General features: G+C 63.2%; 1 long non-coding RNA gene across 4 annotated transcripts in view; it reads left to right on the forward strand.

The window, feature by feature from the left end:
• The window catches only part of LOC147911808 (uncharacterized), a 110,401-nt gene that overhangs the window by 11,176 nt on the left and 82,323 nt on the right, over positions 1–16,902 (forward strand). For all 4 annotated transcript variants that reach the window (XR_015550341.1, XR_015550340.1, XR_015550339.1 and 1 more), the window contains exons 3-4: positions 7,145–7,218; positions 14,636–14,709. This is a non-coding gene — a long non-coding RNA (uncharacterized LOC147911808). The remainder of the gene's footprint in view (positions 1–7,144; positions 7,219–14,635; positions 14,710–16,902) is intronic.

A 16,902-nucleotide genomic window follows, 5' to 3' on the forward strand; every position in this document is an offset into this window, starting at 1 on the left:
AGAAACCGTTTGCGTGGCCGAGCATGTAGATCATCTGTGTACGTTAGTTAAGGCGATCGATCGGTACGTGGAACGCGAGGACTGTGTCCTCCAGGATCAGGGAGGGAGGAAAGGGATTGGGCCCGGGCCTGGGCCTGAGCCTGGAGCATGAGCTGCACCTACACCGGGCCCTGGACCCGGACCCGGACCCGGGCGTGGGCGTGGGCGTGGGCGTGGACGTGGACGTGGACGTGGATGTGGCCGTGGCCCTGGACCTGGGCCCGGGCCCGCCCTGGACCTACGCCTTGACCTGCGTGAGGGGCCTAGGCCTGCACCTGCACCTGCACCTGCACCTGGGCCCGGGCCCAGGCCCTAGGCCCTGTGAAGCCAACTGCCAGTGATGTGACCATTCGGCTCCCCACCGCAGCCACGAGAAGTAGCAGTCCCAGCTCCACGTGGCGAGAGGTCCTTGGAGACCCTTTGGGGCGAACCAGGCCTGTCAGGCCTTTTGCCTCCTTTACTTTTGAGTGGAGCCCTCCCTAGCTCTTCTTCCCATCGTCTCCCGATTGCTCTTGGGCCCAGCTCACTGCGCCACGGCCCTCCGCCAGACCAGGGAGGACTTGGGAACACCCTCTTGCTGGAATACTAAGAGGGTGCGCGTGCTGGGGGGCGTGCAGGGTTCGGGGGGGCGGGCATCGGGGCAGCCCGCTGTCAATCTCTGCCTGCTCCCCAAGTCTGTCTCTTGACAAACCGAGGAACTTGAAAGCGTGAAGTCCCGAGGAGGTGTACTTCCCTTCTTCCGTGTGGAAATGTCGCGTGCGTGTGCCTGTGTGTGCGTGTGTGAGTGAGCAGAAACCGCCGGTGTTTTCTCTCTCCCTTTCTTCTTCCTCGTGTCTCTTCTTGAAACAATCTTGCCGTGAGGAGGACGCTTCCTATTCTGGCTCAAAACCATTGAAGTCTTCACCAGGCGGGCCAGTGAGCGTGTGGCACCGTGGATTAGGGAGGTCAGACGCTGGTCGGCGTTTCTTGGTCAGCGAAGGGCGGAGGCGGGGTCCCCGCAGCAAGGGCAGGCTGGCATTTCTGCGGCAACCCTGCCTTCAGGAGGAAGTGGTTTGGCAATCCCGAGAGCCCTTCACGGTCCAGTCGGGGGGAGGGAGGAAAGATGCCACCCGCCACCCCCTAAAGGAGCCTTCCGCCGTCCCGTGACACACACACACACACACACACACACACACACCGACGCGCACACACACACACACCACCCCCTAAAGGAGCCTTCCGCCGTCCGTGACACACACACACACACACACCGACGCACACGCTGCCTCCGTGCGGGGCGTGGCTTTCCTGTACAACAACCCAGGGACGCTCCCTGCCCCCTGCCGTGGGGAGAAGGAGGCGATGGGAGCCTCCGGTCTGATTCGTTGCTGCACTCCTGTCGTATCGCGTACCGCGAGTGACCAAAAGTAGAAGGTCTCTCAAGAGCTGAGGTTCCTGGAGTCCCGTGCGGCATGAATCCGCGTGGACACGTACGTGCGCTCCGTGTGGAAACGTGTGCAGCTGCGTGCCTGCGCGCGCACACAGGTGGCCGTGGGCACAGACACCTCGCCCCCGACCTGCACAGCCCCCTCTCCGTGAGCGTGGGTCCCCGAAGACCTGCGCTCGACACTAGGAGGCTCTTTTGGGTTTCCTTTGATGCACCTCAGGAAGCGGGAAAGTTTTGCCCACACCTGGGAGCCCGGCAGTTTCAGAGTTCGAGAGAGAGGGGAACGCGTGCTCAGAGAAAACGAAAACGAGGGAAGGGAGAGAAGACAAGGTCACGTGGCGCCACGTCTCGTCTCTTTGCACGGCCGCGTGCCCAGACCACTTGGCATCGGGAGTGTGTTCCCTCAGCCAGCCTGTGCGGCGACGGCGACGGCGACGGCGAGTCTCCCCGGTCTCGAGAGGCTCCAGTCAGAGCAGACGGGCGCCGGGAGGCCGCTTGACGGCAGGGGCATGTGTCTCCAGTGGCTCCCAGACGCTCCAAGGTGTGATCCACCGGAGTCCTCGGGAGCCTGCTCACACCTGGGTGTTTTCCCATCCCCGGCCTTCCCGTGGGAGTTGTCAAGAGATGGACCCTGAGTCCGGCGGGAGGCCGCTTGGGCGTCCCGGGAGCGGCGTCCGGCTGCCCTCCCGACTGACCCGTGGGGACCACCGTCCGCGCCCCGCACAGCGGGGGTCCGGGGGTGCGGGGCGTCGTGGGGTAAGCGCCAGGCCCTCACTCTTGTCCCCCTCCGCCCCCCCACCGCCGCGCCACGTGCCTGTGGGCCGCCGCCCTTTGGCCTCTCGGTCAAACTGGCCCCTCGGTGACTTGTGAGGATGTGCCCTGCCGGGGTGGGGGAGGCGGGGACTGGGACCCGGTGCCAACGCTCGGCGTGTTTCCCAAGGTCTTAGGCACACCCGGAGTACCGAAGGTATAGCTAGGGATTACGTTCAGGTCCGCTGCTAGGGCGCCTCGATGCGGAGTCCTTGCTTTTTTGTCATGAAGGCGGGCTAAGAGGACCCGCCGGAGACGGAGGCCCTGCAGGATGGAGCGCCAGACTTTGAGGCGCGCCCCCGCACCCCCAGAGTGGCCAGCCACCTTGCCTTAGCCAGGTTGGACACGGGTTGGTGTTTTTTTCCTCGGGCAAAGGGCGGAGGGAGAGGACTTGGAGAGTGCGGCGTTGGCATTTCTGGTGCAATACTGCCATCAAGAGGAAAGGCTCGACCGATCCCGCGAACCCTGCGCTGTCCCCTCCTGGGGAGGACTGACGAGGGAGTGACGTCGGGGACAAGGGACAGTGTCCCCTAGAGATTGAAGGCTCCGCCAGGCGCGGCGGGGAGGCGTGGCCCAAGGCCGGGTCTCGGGCCCTGGCAGCTCCAGAGACAGGCACCGGGACGAGGCGCACGGCCCCGGTGCCCGGCGGGTCGGGCACAGGAAGCCGAGGCTCGGCTCCCCGGTGGCCGCCATGTCTGGGCGGGGCTCTCAGGAGCCCGGCGGGGCCGGGGGCTGTGAGCCTTTGGCCGTGTGCCCCTTCCCCTCCAAGCGTGAGCGGGTTGGGCCCCGGAAGCCTCTCTCGGCCACCCAACGGTGCAGCCCTGCCAAAGACCACCGCGGGCACCGGAGTTGCGTTGCCATCGGCGGCCTTAGAGGCGGGCCCAGTGACGTTCTTCTGTCCAGCGTGTGGAGCCTGGCTACCCAGGGCCAAGGGCCTGAGGCCCAGCGAGAGTACGCACTGAGAGTTCAGAAGGAACGGCCCTCACCGGGACGGAGGAGCCGGGGCGGGAGGAGAATCGAATTGGCAGCTGCAGGGCCATCTCCTGGCGTCTCCAGGATTCTGGCACAGGCCTGTCCCCGAGGGCTCCGCGACCCACCTCCCTGAGTGGCAAAGAGAACAGAGGAGGAGCTGACGCCCAGGCCACGCATTTGCAGACTTGGGCTCCCTTGGCCACCTTCCCCAAGTGGCCCTGAGCCTCACTTGGGCGATGCGAATGAGTGGCCCTGGCGTGCATTCGCCCCTGGCTCTGTGGGTCTCAACCCCATGCTTGCCACCCACCGCTGTCCCCAGGCAGCTGGGGAATCGAGCAAGAGGTGTGAAGGAGTCTGCCTAGAGCTCACTTCTCGGTTGGGTCGAGCGAGACTGCCCCTCCCTCCCGATGCAGCTTGTCCGCCAGGGCCAGGAGCGAGTGCCTATTCCCCGGGTGGACGGCCGCCCGGCCGTTCCTTCTAGACCCTGTCTGTCCCGATAGCCCACTTGTGGAAGAAGAACCTCTGGGGTGGCTCGTTCGTTCGTGCCCTTGGCCTGGCTCCTACCTGCCTAGGGGTCAGCGGGAGCGTGGGGGTGGGGTGGGTGGGAGAATCTGGGAGCAGGTCTCCAGGCTCACGGCCCCCCCTCCGCACACACCCCTTGCTTTCACCTGGAAGGGTGCCGAAACCCGCTCCCTGCCCCTTCCTTTCACACTTGTGAGTCGCCTGAAATTTTGCCGGGCGGTCTTGTGTGGGCAGAGCCTTTCGGGGCCAACCCTCTTTGCCCAGCCCTGGGGTCAGGTCCTGACCTACAAGGTCTGATTGGTGGCCAGGGCCGATGGCCCTACCCGCAGGACACGGACCCCGTGCGGGAAATCCCAGGAGTCTCTCCAAACAAGAGGACCCATACACCGGGAGGGAGGCCGAGGAGAAGTGCGGAAAACAGACCGCGGTCCCCTGTCTGCGGAGGATGATGTCCCTGTCAGGGTGCCGATCCCGGTCTTGTTGGATCAGATCCGATGCCGAGTGGGAGTCGACACCCTCTGATACTTGGGACGAGAGGGGCTGACTGGGATGCTGGTTTGCCTGGGACCCAGACTCTTTTTGGCGGGAGCCAAAGTAAACAAAACACAACTCGAACTCGAAGCCGCAACGCAGTGCACCTGCGTCGCTCTTCCTTGTCTAGGTCTAGTAGCAAATGATCAGGAAATTCTCCATCCTGTCTGCCAAATGCCGCCCCTGACAGGGTGGCCGCCGCGGCCTTCCCTGCCCCCTTTTCTCATGGTGGCTGGGCCGGGGGCCTCCGACGGGGCATCGGGTCCTGGGTTCCCCGTGGCCCTGGGACCTCAGGCTCCCCGCTGGCCCACGTCGCTCCTGCCGGGAGGGCAAGGATCCACCGGCCAGATGCCCTGCAGGTAGGAGCAGCGTCATCAGCTCCCGGTTCCAGAACATGGCGGCTGCCGAGGCCACGCCCCCACAGCCTGGGGAGCCCGGCAGGCCTGGCAGCAGGGGGCTCCTCGGTGGGCGAGCCCGCCTCCGTCGGTCCACCGCGTGTCGCTTCCACACTGACTCCGGAGGTGTGCCGGGCATCCGAATCCGGCCCCGGATTCCTCCGAGTGCCCCAAACCCACACTTCCTCCCGCCACAGGCCTTCCCCCACCGGATCCACAGACAGGGCCTTGAGGCCCGTGCTCAAAAAGCTTCCGCTTGATGGCACTGTTGCTCCAGAAATGCCAACCACCCTTGTGCGCGAGGCCTCTCCCTCCGCCCTTTGCGGATCAAAAAAGGCCAAGGCAGGCCCAGAAGCCATCCAAGCCCTCCAAGTGCGGTTGGCTGTCCTGGGGTGTTGGGGGAGGGGGTGTCCCTTCCTTTTGGGCTTCTAGTTGGGAGTAGGAATGTACCTATAAAGGCGGCCGAAGGAATACACGCGCCTGTGGATCCACCTCCGCATCTCTCTGGGAGGTTGAAGTCCGCCTTGGCTGGCGGGGGACAGGGACCCTGTTTTCTCCGCACACTTGTCGATGGCTATCCATACGAGTCCACACGAGTCTTCTCGGGCAGAGTCCTAACTTTCCCAGAAAACTTGATTCCTAGCTCGAGGTGGCACGAGGACCAGGATTTCCCCTCTTCTCCTTGCATCCCAGCTTCCCTCCTGCTCTCCTCCAGCTACCTCATCTGGTGCAAGGACTCCGGAGCGGGCCCGAGAAGGCGCAGGCCACCGAGGCAGCAGGAGGAACTGACGGGGGCCCGGTCAGGTGACAAGACAGGGAGGTGGATTGCCCCTGCTCACCTCCAGGGACCTCAGGCAGTCACTCCGTCATTGAGGGCCCCAGGATGGTTTTGGTGGGGAGAGGAGTCCATGGGACAGGTGGAGATCCCACAGGCCGATGTCCTCGGTGAGGGCCGTTTGTGCGGCAGCCCCTTCTGGGAAGCTCTCCGTGAGCGTGCCTGCCGTCTGCCCTCCACCCCCCCGCCCCCCCCCCCCCCCCCCCCCCCCCCCCCCCCGCGCGCGCGCGCACACACACACACACACACACACACACACACACACACACACTCCTTCCTTCGTTCGTGCATTCTCCATCTCGTACACACATGCACGTGTAGGTATGTGTGTGTGGGGGGGTTGTGTGTGTGTATTTATATGTATGTATACGTGTGTGTATATATGTACGTATATAAGAAATATAACATATATTTACACGTATGTAAACATACACATAAATTCCCTTCCCCTGTGCTTTTCCCTGTAACCGCCTTGGGGATGCCGCTGTGGATAGAAACTTCTCCCAGTCCCGGGAAAAGCCCTCACCTTCGCGCCATGACCGCCCCCAAGTTGTCCCTCTGCCTTCCGACTGCCTCACCGCAGTGGGGACCACGTGTAACTTCTCCCTGGGTATGCTTCCGGGGTTGAATGCGAATGAAGGCAGGCGGGCACAGAGGGCCGCGCTGACCCCACAAGGCTCACGTAGTCGTATACGCTCTTTTTTCGTTCGGCTGCTCTCACAGCACGTGCGTGCCCTGGCCTTGGCACGTCTGTGCGGAGTCGAGTCGAGTCCTCTTCTGCCCGCACCGCTCCGTTTCTCTTCTGACAGCTGCCCAAGGTGGGGTGCCCGTGTGTCTGCCTGGGGGCAGGGGCGTAGGTTATTTGCCTTGTCCCGTCTCTTTGGGCGCCACGTTTCTCTTTTCCTTCTTCCTCTCGTCTTCTGTCTTCGACCGAACTGGCCATGAGGCGGCGTACAGAGTCGTGGTTACCAAAGTGCCAAGTGTGCGTGCCCGGGGTACGTTGTCCAGCACCCACGGTTGTCCACCCCGAGGAAAGCGGTGGGGTAAATCGTAACTGGGCCCCATCCCGGAGCGGATGCCCTCATCCCGGGAAGATGGATGCGGTGGATCTGTGTGGGACCGGACAGGAGACGGCTAGTGCCCGCTGACCCTCGAGTCAAACGAGCTTCTGGTCAGGGTCTGTGTTTCCGTTTGTGGTGGGCAGAGCGGGCTTGCCACGATGTCCGTCAGTGTCCCGCCCTAGTCACACGGGTCCAGGGCCGAGGAGGAATGCTCTGCCAGTATAAACGCCAGGGCGAAGGCTGTGGTTCCCACAGAAAAGAGATGGTGGGGGAAGGTATCTTCCTTTAGGTTTCACCCGACACGGTTCTGTAAGGGCTGCTTCTTTCTAACAGCCCCTGAGCGACAGCCGCGCCGTTTCCGAAAGATGAGTGGAGCTGGTTTTTTTCACACTCTGCTTTATTCAGAAGTTTTGGTTGACCCCAGAGCTGGTCTGAGCAGTAACCGAAAACACTCTGGAGGTTGCCTGGGCGGGGTGTTTGCGGCCCCCTGTGAACCAGCACTGTGGCGGGTGGCCCCACACTGAGTGAAGGGCGTTCGGCGCTCTCGTTGCAGGCGAGGCCGAGTGGAAGGAAAGGAAGAGAAAGGAAAACGGAGACGCCGGTCATCTGTAGGCGCTGGTGTTCCGGGTGAGTGAGGGCCCTCTGCTCTCTTCCTTCTCCTTTTCCCAGACAGTTGATTCCATCCGAGGAAAAAGGCGGTGATTCTGGGAGTTCAGCAAGCCTCAAGGAGGAAAGACTCCCAAGGTAGGCTCGTGGCACGAGGACACTGGTGTACCCTTCCGCAGTTCTCAGCCACGGTAGAAAAGGCTCTGGAGCGAGGTCCCGATTGTGGAACCGGAAGAAACCGTTTGCGTGGCCGAGCATGTAGATCATCTGTGTACGTTAGTTAAGGCGATCGATCGGTACGTGGAACGCGAGGACTGTGTCCTCCAGGATCAGGGAGGGAGGAAAGGGATTGGGCCCGGGCCTGGGCCTGAGCCTGGAGCATGAGCTGCACCTACACCGGGCCCTGGACCCGGACCCGGACCCGGGCGTGGGCGTGGACGTGGACGTGGACGTGGACGTGGACGTGGATGTGGCCGTGGCCCTGGACCTGGGCCCGGGCCCGCCCTGGACCTACGCCTTGACCTGCGTGAGGGGCCTAGGCCTGCACCTGCACCTGCACCTGCACCTGGGCCCGGGCCCAGGCCCTAGGCCCTGTGAAGCCAACTGCCAGTGATGTGACCATTCGGCTCCCCACCGCAGCCACGAGAAGTAGCAGTCCCAGCTCCACGTGGCGAGAGGTCCTTGGAGACCCTTTGGGGCGAACCAGGCCTGTCAGGCCTTTTGCCTCCTTTACTTTTGAGTGGAGCCCTCCCTAGCTCTTCTTCCCATCGTCTCCCGATTGCTCTTGGGCCCAGCTCACTGCGCCACGGCCCTCCGCCAGACCAGGGAGGACTTGGGAACACCCTCTTGCTGGAATACTAAGAGGGTGCGCGTGCTGGGGGGCGTGCAGGGTTCGGGGGGGCGGGCATTGGGGCAGCCCGCTGTCAATCTCTGCCTGCTCCCCAAGTCTGTCTCTTGACAAACCGAGGAACTTGAAAGCGTGAAGTCCCGAGGAGGTGTACTTCCCTTCTTCCGTGTGGAAATGTCGCGTGCGTGTGCCTGTGTGTGCGTGTGTGAGTGAGCAGAAACCGCCGGTGTTTTCTCTCTCCCTTTCTTCTTCCTCGTGTCTCTTCTTGAAACAATCTTGCCGTGAGGAGGACGCTTCCTATTCTGGCTCAAAACCATTGAAGTCTTCACCAGGCGGGCCAGTGAGCGTGTGGCACCGTGGATTAGGGAGGTCAGACGCTGGTCGGCGTTTCTTGGTCAGCGAAGGGCGGAGGCGGGGTCCCCGCAGCAAGGGCAGGCTGGCATTTCTGCGGCAACCCTGCCTTCAGGAGGAAGTGGTTTGGCAATCCCGAGAGCCCTTCACGGTCCAGTCGGGGGGAGGGAGGAAAGATGCCACCCGCCACCCCCTAAAGGAGCCTTCCGCCGTCCCGTGACACACACACACACACACACACACACACACACACACCGACGCGCACACACACACACACCACCCCCTAAAGGAGCCTTCCGCCGTCCGTGACACACACACACACACACACACACACACACACACACACACACACACACACACACACACACACACACACACACACACACCCCGACGCACACGCTGCCTCCGTGCGGGGCGTGGCTTTCCTGTACAACAACCCAGGGACGCTCCCTGCCCCCTGCCGTGGGGAGAAGGAGGCGATGGGAGCCTCCGGTCTGATTCGTTGCTGCACTCCTGTCGTATCGCGTACCGCGAGTGACCAAAAGTAGAAGGTCTCTCAAGAGCTGAGGTTCCTGGAGTCCCGTGCGGCATGAATCCGCGTGGACACGTACGTGCGCTCCGTGTGGAAACGTGTGCAGCTGCGTGCCTGCGCGCGCACACAGGTGGCCGTGGGCACAGACACCTCGCCCCCGACCTGCACAGCCCCCTCTCCGTGAGCGTGGGTCCCCGAAGACCTGCGCTCGACACTAGGAGGCTCTTTTGGGTTTCCTTTGATGCACCTCAGGAAGCGGGAAAGTTTTGCCCACACCTGGGAGCCCGGCAGTTTCAGAGTTCGAGAGAGAGGGGAACGCGTGCTCAGAGAAAACGAAAAACGAGGGGAAGGGAGAGAAGACAAGGTCACGTGGCGCCACGTCTCGTCTCTTTGCACGGCCGCGTGCCCAGACCACTTGGCATCGGGAGTGTGTTCCCTCAGCCAGCCTGTGCGGCGACGGCGACGGCGACGGCGAGTCTCCCCGGTCTCGAGAGGCTCCAGTCAGAGCAGACGGGCGCCGGGAGGCCGCTTGACGGCAGGGGCATGTGTCTCCAGTGGCTCCCAGACGCTCCAAGGTGTGATCCACCGGAGTCCTCGGGAGCCTGCTCACACCTGGGTGTTTTCCCATCCCCGGCCTTCCCGTGGGAGTTGTCAAGAGATGGACCCTGAGTCCGGCGGGAGGCCGCTTGGGCGTCCCGGGAGCGGCGTCCGGCTGCCCTCCCGACTGACCCGTGGGGACCACCGTCCGCGCCCCGCACAGCGGGGGTCCGGGGGTGCGGGGCGTCGTGGGGTAAGCGCCAGGCCCTCACTCTTGTCCCCCTCCGCCCCCCCACCGCCCCGCCACGTGCCTGTGGGCCGCCGCCCTTTGGCCTCTCGGTCAAACTGGCCCCTCGGTGACTTGTGAGGATGTGCCCTGCCGGGGTGGGGGAGGCGGGGACTGGGACCCGGTGCCAACGCTCGGCGTGTTTCCCAAGGTCTTAGGCACACCCGGAGTACCGAAGGTATAGCTAGGGATTACGTTCAGGTCCGCTGCTAGGGCGCCTCGATGCGGAGTCCTTGCTTTTTTGTCATGAAGGCGGGCTAAGAGGACCCGCCGGAGACGGAGGCCCTGCAGGATGGAGCGCCAGACTTTGAGGCGCGCCCCCGCACCCCCAGAGTGGCCAGCCACCTTGCCTTAGCCAGGTTGGACACGGGTTGGTGTTTTTTTCCTCGGGCAAAGGGCGGAGGGAGAGGACTTGGAGAGTGCGGCGTTGGCATTTCTGGTGCAATACTGCCATCAAGAGGAAAGGCTCGACCGATCCCGCGAACCCTGCGCTGTCCCCTCCTGGGGAGGACTGACGAGGGAGTGACGTCGGGGACAAGGGACAGTGTCCCCTAGAGATTGAAGGCTCCGCCAGGCGCGGCGGGGAGGCGTGGCCCAAGGCCGGGTCTCGGGCCCTGGCAGCTCCAGAGACAGGCACCGGGACGAGGCGCACGGCCCCGGTGCCCGGCGGGTCGGGCACAGGAAGCCGAGGCTCGGCTCCCCGGTGGCCGCCATGTCTGGGCGGGGCTCTCAGGAGCCCGGCGGGGCCGGGGGCTGTGAGCCTTTGGCCGTGTGCCCCTTCCCCTCCAAGCGTGAGCGGGTTGGGCCCCGGAAGCCTCTCTCGGCCACCCAACGGTGCAGCCCTGCCAAAGACCACCGCGGGCACCGGAGTTGCGTTGCCATCGGCGGCCTTAGAGGCGGGCCCAGTGACGTTCTTCTGTCCAGCGTGTGGAGCCTGGCTACCCAGTGCCAAGGGGGCCTGAGGCCCAGCGAGAGTACGCACTGAGAGTTCAGAAGGGAACGGCCCTCACCGGGACGGAGGAGCCGGGGCGGGAGGAGAATCGAATTGGCAGCTGCAGGGCCATCTCCTGGCGTCTCCAGGATTCTGGCACAGGCCTGTCCCCGAGGGCTCCGCGACCCACCTCCCTGAGTGGCAAAGAGAACAGAGGAGGAGCTGACGCCCAGGCCACGCATTTGCAGACTTGGGCTCCCTTGGCCACCTTCCCCAAGTGGCCCTGAGCCTCACTTGGGCGATGCGAATGAGTGGCCCTGGCGTGCATTCGCCCCTGGCTCTGTGGGTCTCAACCCCATGCTTGCCACCCACCGCTGTCCCCAGGCAGCTGGGGAATCGAGCAAGAGGTGTGAAGGAGTCTGCCTAGAGCTCACTTCGGTTGGGTCGAGCGAGACTGCCCCCTCCCTCCCGATGCAGCTTGTCCGCCAGGGCCAGGAACGAGGTGCCTATTCCCGGGTGGACGGCCGCCCGGCCGTTCCTTCTAGACCCTGTCTGTCCCGATAGCCCACTTGTGGAAGAAGAACCTCTGGGGTGGCTCGTTCGTTCGTGCCCTTGGCCTGGCTCCTACCTGCCTAGGGGTCAGCGGGGGGCGGGGGGGGGGTGGGTGGCAGAATCTGGGAGCAGGTCTCCAGGCTCACGGCCCCCCCTCCGCACACACCCCTTGCTTTCACCTGGAAGGGTGCCGAAACCCGCTCCCTGCCGCTTCCTTTCCACTTGTGAGTCGCCTCAACTTTCGCCGGGCGGCCTTGTGTGGCCAGAGCCGCTCGGGGCCAACCCTCTTTGCCCAGCCCTGGGGCCAGGTCCTGCCCTACAAGGTCTGATTGGTGGCCCGGGCCGATGGCCCTACCCGCAGGACACGGACCCCGCAAGGGAAATCCCAGGAGTCTCTCCAAACAAGAGGACCCATACACCGGGAGGGAGGCCGAGGAGAAGTGCGGAAAACAGACCGCGGTCCCCTGTCTGCGGAGGATGATGTCCCTGTCAGGGTGCCGATCCCGGTCTTGTTGGATCAGATCCGATGCCGAGTGGGAGTCGACACCCTCTGATACTTGGGACGAGAGGGGCTGACTGGGATGCTGGTTTGCCTGGGACCCAGACTCTTTTGGCGGGAGCCAAAGTAAACAAAACACAACTCGAACTCGAAGCCGCAACGCAGTGCACCTGCGTCGCTCTTCCTTGTCTAGGTCTAGTAGCAAATGATCAGGAAATTCTCCATCCTGTCTGCCAAATGCCGCCCCTGACAGGGTGGCCGCCGCGGCCTTCCCTGCCCCCTTTTCTCATGGTGGCTGGGCCGGGGGCCTCCGACGGGGCATCGGGTCCTGGGTTCCCCGTGGCCCTGGGACCTCAGGCTCCCCGCTGGCCCACGTCGCTCCTGCCGGGAGGGCAAGGATCCACCGGCCAGATGCCCTGCAGGTAGGAGCAGCGTCATCAGCTCCCGGTTCCAGAACATGGCGGCTGCCGAGGCCACGCCCCCACAGCCTGGGGAGCCCGGCAGGCCTGGCAGCAGGGGGCTCCTCGGTGGGCGAGCCCGCCTCCGTCGGTCCACCGCGTGTCGCCGCACACTGCCTCCGCAGGTGTGCCGGGCAACCGAATCCGGCCCCGGCTTCCTCCGAGTGCCCCAAACCCACACTTCCTCCCGCCACAGGCCTTCCCCACCGGATCCACAGACAGGGCCTTGAGGCCCGTGCTCAAAAGCTTCCGCTTGATGGCACTGTTGCTCCAGAAATGCCAACCACCCTTGTGCGCGAGGCCTCTCCCTCCGCCCTTTGCGGATCAAAAAAGGCCAAGGCAGGCCCAGAAGCCATCCAAGCCCTCCAAGTGCGGTTGGCTGTCCTGGGGTGTTGGGGGAGGGGGTGTCCCTTCCTTTTGGGCTTCTAGTTGGGAGTAGGAATGTACCTATAAAGGCGGCCGAAGGAATACACGCGCCTGTGGATCCACCTCCGCATCTCTCTGGGAGGTTGAAGTCCGCCTTGGCTGGCGGGGGACAGGGACCCTGTTTTCTCCGCACACTTGTCGATGGCTATCCATACGAGTCCACACGAGTCTTCTCGGGCAGAGTCCTAACTTTCCCAGAAAACTTGATTCCTAGCTCGAGGTGGCACGAGGACCAGGATTTCCCCTCTTCTCCTTGCATCCCAGCTTCCCTCCTGCTCTCCTCCAGCTACCTCATCTGGTGCAAGGACTCCGGAGCGGGCCCGAGAAGGCGCAGGCCACCGAGGCAGCAGGAGGAACTGACGGGGGCCCGGTCAGGTGACAAGACAGGGAGGTGGATTGCCCCTGCTCACCTCCAGGGACCTCAGGCAGTCACTCCGTCATTGAGGGCCCCAGGATGGTTTTGGTGGGGAGAGGAGTCCATGGGACAGGTGGAGATCCCACAGGCCGATGTCCTCGGTGAGGGCCGTTTGTGCGGCAGCCCCTTCTGGGAAGCTCTCCGTGAGCGTGCCTGCCGTCTGCCCTCCACCCCCCGGCCCACCCCGCCCCACCCCACCCCCCAGCGCGCGCGCGCGCGCGCGCGCACACACACACACACACACACACACACACACACACACACTCCTTCCTTCGTTCGTGCATTCTCCATCTCGTACACACATGCACGTGTAGGTATGTGTGTGTGGGGGGGTTGTGTGTGTGTATTTATATGTATGTATACGTGTGTGTATATATGTACGTATATAAGAAATATAACATATATTTACACGTATGTAAATATACACATAAATTCCCTTCCCTGTGCTTTTCCCTGTAACCGCCTTGGGGATGCCGCTGTGGATAGAAACTTCTCCCAGTCCCGGGAAAAGCCCTCACCTTCGCGCCATGACCGCCCCCAAGTTGTCCCTCTGCCTTCCGACTGCCTCACCGCAGTGGGGACCACGTGTAACTTCTCCCTGGGTATGCTTCCGGGGTTGAATGCGAATGAAGGCAGGCGGGCACAGAGGGCCGCGCTGACCCCACAAGGCTCACGTAGTCGTATACGCTCTTTTTTCGTTCGGCTGCTCTCACAGCACGTGCGTGCCCTGGCCTTGGCACGTCTGTGCGGAGTCGAGTCGAGTCCTCTTCTGCCCGCACCGCTCCGTTTCTCTTCTGACAGCTGCCCAAGGTGGGGTGCCCGTGTGTCTGCCTGGGGGCAGGGGCGTAGGTTATTTGCCTTGTCCCGTCTCTTTGGGCGCCACGTTTCTCTTTTCCTTCTTCCTCTCGTCTTCTGTCTTCGACCGAACTGGCCATGAGGCGGCGTACAGAGTCGTGGTTACCAAAGTGCCAAGTGTGCGTGCCCGGGGTACGTTGTCCAGCACCCACGGTTGTCCACCCCGAGGAAAGCGGTGGGGTAAATCGTAACTGGGCCCCATCCCGGAGCGGATGCCCTCATCCCGGGAAGATGGATGCGGTGGATCTGTGTGGGACCGGACAGGAGACGGCTAGTGCCCGCTGACCCTCGAGTCAAACGAGCTTCTGGTCAGGGTCTGTGTTTCCGTTTGTGGTGGGCAGAGCGGGCTTGCCACGATGTCCGTCAGTGTCCCGCCCTAGTCACACGGGTCCAGGGCCGAGGAGGAATGCTCTGCCAGTATAAACGCCAGGGCGAAGGCTGTGGTTCCCACAGAAAAGAGATGGTGGGGGAAGGTATCTTCCTTTAGGTTTCACCCGACACGGTTCTGTAAGGGCTGCTTCTTTCTAACAGCCCTGAGCGACAGCCGCGCCAAGCTCGAAAGATGAGTGGAGCTGGTTTTTTTCACACTCTGCTTTATTCAGAAGTTTTGGTTGACCCCAGAGCTGGTCTGAGCAGTAACCGAAAACACTCTGGAGGTTGCCTGGGCGGGTGTTTGCGGCCCCCTGTGAACCAGCACTGTGGCGGGTGGCCCCACACTGAGTGAAGGGCGTTCGGCGCTCTCGTTGCAGGCGAGGCCGAGTGGAAGGAAAGGAAGAGAAAGGAAAACGGAGACGCCGGTCATCTGTAGGCGCTGGTGTTCCGGGTGAGTGAGGGCCCTCTGCTCTCTTCCTTCTCCTTTTCCCAGACAGTTGATTCCATCCGAGGAAAAAGGCGGTGATTCTGGGAGTTCAGCAAGCCTCAAGGAGGAAAGACTCCCAAGGTAGGCTCGTGGCACGAGGACACTGGTGTACCCTTCCGCAGTTCTCAGCCACGGTAGAAAAGGCTCTGGAGCGAGGTCCCGATTGTGGAACCGGAAGAAACCGTTTGCGTGGCCGAGCATGTAGATCATCTGTGTACGTTAGTTAAGGCGATCGATCGGTACGTGGAACGCGAGGACTGTGTCCTCCAGGATCAGGGAGGGAGGAAAGGGATTGGGCCCGGGCCTGGGCCTGAGCCTGGAGCATGAGCTGCACCTACACCGGGCCCTGGACCCGGACCCGGACCCGGGCGTGGGCGTGGACGTGGACGTGGACGTGGACGTGGACGTGGATGTGGCCGTGGCCCTGGACCTGGGCCCGGGCCCGCCCTGGACCTACGCCTTGACCTGCGTGAGGGGCCTAGGCCTGCACCTGCACCTGCACCTGCACCTGGGCCCGGGCCCAGGCCCTAGGCCCTGTGAAGCCAACTGCCAGTGATGTGACCATTCGGCTCCCCACCGCAGCCACGAGAAGTAGCAGTCCCAGCTCCACGTGGCGAGAGGTCCTTGGAGACCCTTTGGGGCGAACCAGGCCTGTCAGGCCTTTTGCCTCCTTTACTTTTGAGTGGAGCCCTCCCTAGCTCTTCTTCCCATCGTCTCCCGATTGCTCTTGGGCCCAGCTCACTGCGCCACGGCCCTCCGCCAGACCAGGGAGGACTTGGGAACACCCTCTTGCTGGAATACTAAGAGGGTGCGCGTGCTGGGGGGCGTGCAGGGTTCGGGGGGGCGGGCATCGGGGCAGCCCGCTGTCAATCTCTGCCTGCTCCCCAAGTCTGTCTCTTGACAAACCGAGGAACTTGAAAGCGTGAAGTCCCGAGGAGGTGTACTTCCCTTCTTCCGTGTGGAAATGTCGCGTGCGTGTGCCTGTGTGTGCGTGTGTGAGTGAGCAGAAACCGCCGGTGTTTTCTCTCTCCCTTTCTTCTTCCTCGTGTCTCTTCTTGAAACAATCTTGCCGTGAGGAGGACGCTTCCTATTCTGGCTCAAAACCATTGAAGTCTTCACCAGGCGGGCCAGTGAGCGTGTGGCACCGTGGATTAGGGAGGTCAGACGCTGGTCGGCGTTTCTTGGTCAGCGAAGGGCGGAGGCGGGGTCCCCGCAGCAAGGGCAGGCTGGCATTTCTGCGGCAACCCTGCCTTCAGGAGGAAGTGGTTTGGCAATCCCGAGAGCCCTTCACGGTCCAGTCGGGGGGAGGGAGGAAAGATGCCACCCGCCACCCCCTAAAGGAGCCTTCCGCCGTCCCGTGACACACACACACACACACACACACACACACCGACGCGCACACACACACACACCACCCCCTAAAGGAGCCTTCCGCCGTCCGTGACACACACACACACACACACCGACGCACACGCTGCCTCCGTGCGGGGCGTGGCTTTCCTGTACAACAACCCAGGGACGCTCCCTGCCCCCTGCCGTGGGGAGAAGGAGGCGATGGGAGCCTCCGGTCTGATTCGTTGCTGCACTCCTGTCGTATCGCGTACCGCGAGTGACCAAAAGTAGAAGGTCTCTCAAGAGCTGAGGTTCCTGGAGTCCCGTGCGGCATGAATCCGCTGTGGACACGCACGCGGCGCTCCGTGTGGAAACGCGTGTGCAGCTGCGCGTGCCTGCGCGCCACAAGACACAGGTGGCCGTGGGCACAGACACCTCGCCCCGACCTGCACAGCCCCCTCTCCGTGAGCGTGGGTCCCCGAAGACCTGCGCTCGACACTAGGAGGCTCTTTTGGGTTTCCTTTGATGCACCTCAGGAAGCGGGAAAGTTTTGCCCACACCTGGGAGCCCGGCAGTTTCAGAGTTCGAGAGAGAGGGGAACGCGTGCTCAGAGAAAACGAAAAACGAGGGGAAGGGAGAGAAGACAAGGTCACGTGGCGCCACGTCTCGTCTCTTTGCACGGCCGCGTGCCCAGACCACTTGGCATCGGGAGTGTGTTCCCTCAGCCAGCCTGTGCGGCGACGGCGACGGCGACGGCGAGTCTCCCCGGTCTCGAGAGGCTCCAGTCAGAGCAGACGGGCGCCGGGAGGCCGCTTGACGGCAGGG

The sequence above is a fragment of the Ceratotherium simum genome, chromosome X (assembly GCF_057802395.1).
Source record: "Ceratotherium simum simum isolate JZ-2026a chromosome X, ASM5780239v1, whole genome shotgun sequence".
Taxonomy (NCBI): Eukaryota; Metazoa; Chordata; class Mammalia; order Perissodactyla; family Rhinocerotidae; genus Ceratotherium; species Ceratotherium simum.